The sequence below is a fragment of the Ramularia collo-cygni genome (assembly GCF_900074925.1).
Source record: "Ramularia collo-cygni strain URUG2 genome assembly, contig: RCC_scaffold02, whole genome shotgun sequence".
Taxonomy (NCBI): domain Eukaryota; kingdom Fungi; phylum Ascomycota; class Dothideomycetes; order Mycosphaerellales; family Mycosphaerellaceae; genus Ramularia; species Ramularia collo-cygni.
The window spans coordinates 2,126,217-2,128,773 of NW_019716256.1; positions in this window are offsets into that span (position 1 = coordinate 2,126,217).

Genomic DNA, 2,557 nt, shown 5'->3' on the forward strand with positions numbered 1-2,557 from the left:
TAGATAGTTCTTTTTATAATATAGTGTCCGGAGGAGGGTTTTCTTCTCTAGGAGGTTCGCGGCTACCTTACGGTGCCTTTACGGTACCTCCGTCTAGATCGAGCTAATCCTCTAGTCTAGCGCTACTACTAGGCGTTATATCTTCCTTATCGATAATAAACTCTAGGGGATTATTAGCCTTAGTACGTTTAGGTCGTACGGCTCTTTTTCCTGCTAAAGACATTTTTAATAGGTTAGTAGGGATCTGTAGAGCCGTTACGGTAGCTTTATAGTAGCGCTATACTCGAATCGAGAGCTTGTTTCGTACTTAAGACGGCTGTTCCCTAGTAGGGATATAAGGTAATATTCTATAAGGGTATTGTAAATAGGGGGTCTTAATACTAAGTAGTAATTCTTAGATATGTACGATATTGCCTAGGGAGCGAAAGGGAATAGGTAATAAGGACATTGCCCTTTTATAGGATTGCGCCCGGTGCTAGTTAGGCTCGGCGGTGCCGTAGAGGTACCGTAGGGTTATCCTCTAGCCGTNAAATAGGGGGTCTTAATACTAAGTAGTAATTCTTAGATATGTACGATATTGCCTAGGGAGCGAAAGGGAATAGGTAATAAGGACATTGCCCTTTTATAGGATTGCGCCCGGTGCTAGTTAGGCTCGGCGGTGCCGTAGAGGTACCGTAGGGTTATCCTCTAGCCGTCGTATCCGTATAGGGAAATCCTACTAAGGGTGTAATTCCCTCCTTCTTTCTAAGAGGGATTCCCTAGGTAAGGGTTTAAAGGGCGGTATCGCGCTCCTTTAGGGTCCCCTTATATAGGTAGAGAAGGAGGGAAGGCTAAGTATTAGGTATCTAATCGATAAGGCCTACTTTAATAGTCTTATAGAAGCTTACGTAAAGTAGGGTACGTTTATACTAGCGAACGCATATAATAGATCTTAAATTATTTGCTAATATATATAGATTCTAAGGAGTATATTCTATARGAGATACTTAAGCTCTACTTAAGTATTCTAAAGATAAAGGGCTTTCCGCTCGGTCGACTAAGCTCATATAAGTTTATACTAAGCGTATAAAAGCCGTAGTACTAGATCGTATACGAGAACCTCGTAGAAGAGCTACGTAAGGTTCCTAAGGATATGCTATATAAGATATTAATTCCCCGCGGCGGTAGGAAGTAGGAAGGATTTTAGATTAACTCGGAAGATATTATATAGGCGTTTCGCGATTAGTGCGATAATAACCGCTTGCATAAAGAGCTTAAGGAGGCACTAGAGGGTTTAATTAATAGAGAGCTTTTAAAAGAGGATAACTCGGAAAGTAGTAATAGCGATATATCGGAGGTTAATTATTAGTCGGATAAGTCGGAATAGATTATCGGTATAATAGGATTACGTTGCGTTCTAATGCTCTAATAAGACTATATATACCGGGGATATATAGCTAATATGCTTCTATCTCTACTAGTATTAGCGGCCCCGGCTATAATTTCTATAAGAACTCTATAATAACTATATAATAAATTTATACGCCTATATATCTATATAATACTTATTAAGTAGCGTACGCTCTATCCCCCGTCTTTACGTAGTTATACCTATAGAGCGATAAAGGGTTACCCCTTTACTAAAATCCTCCTCTAACCCCCTTCCTATAGACGATATTCCTTCCTTTATACGAACGTATACGACGCTATATCTACGAGTCCGCTTTATACCGATAGGTTCTAAGAAGCAAGTAAAGAAAGTATAGAAGCATATGTGCCCTACTCGGCCCTAATTCGACTATATAAAGTATATACTAGATAATAAGAAATATTACTTCTACGGCGATTATAACCTAATACCGCCGGCACCTTCGAATAAACCGATTATACGGGCGATACTAATACCGCTACGGACGAATACGCTATCCTTAAGCACTATGCTAATTATTATTAACTCTAATAAAAGCGAGATATTAGACGACGAGGTTCTTAACGGATATATTAGTAGAAGCCTCCTAGATAAAGCGCAGCTTACTAGTATAAAGGCAACCTATATACGATAGATTAAGATCGAAAAGGAAGCGGCAATAAATCTACCGAAGCATAAGTACTATATAGGTAATCCACCCCCTAGCTAACGGTCGAAGGATAGTATTATAAAGGCTATCTCTATAATAGCAACCGTATAAGTTAGGTTTATTATTACGATTGTTATTACGAGATACTATATTGCCCTAGATAATCTAGATAAGATACTAAAGTAGAGTAGGTTAAAGAAAGGTAAGGGGTTCTCTAAGTATACTATATATATTATATACTATTATTACATTTGTCTATACCGCCGTACAATTAATYGCTAATAGGATRTAGGAACGCYTAAGRAYATYRCGGTACCGGATTATAATATTAAAGACATAGCAGCTGCTATTCGTAGCTTCGGTAATAAACCGCATATTACTAAGGAGATAGAACATCCGGAYAACACCTATATATATATTACGTAGTCGTATAATAACCGAGATAGGCCTATTTAACCTCTAGATATAGACTTTAAAGATAGGAAGCTAAGTCGTATCTT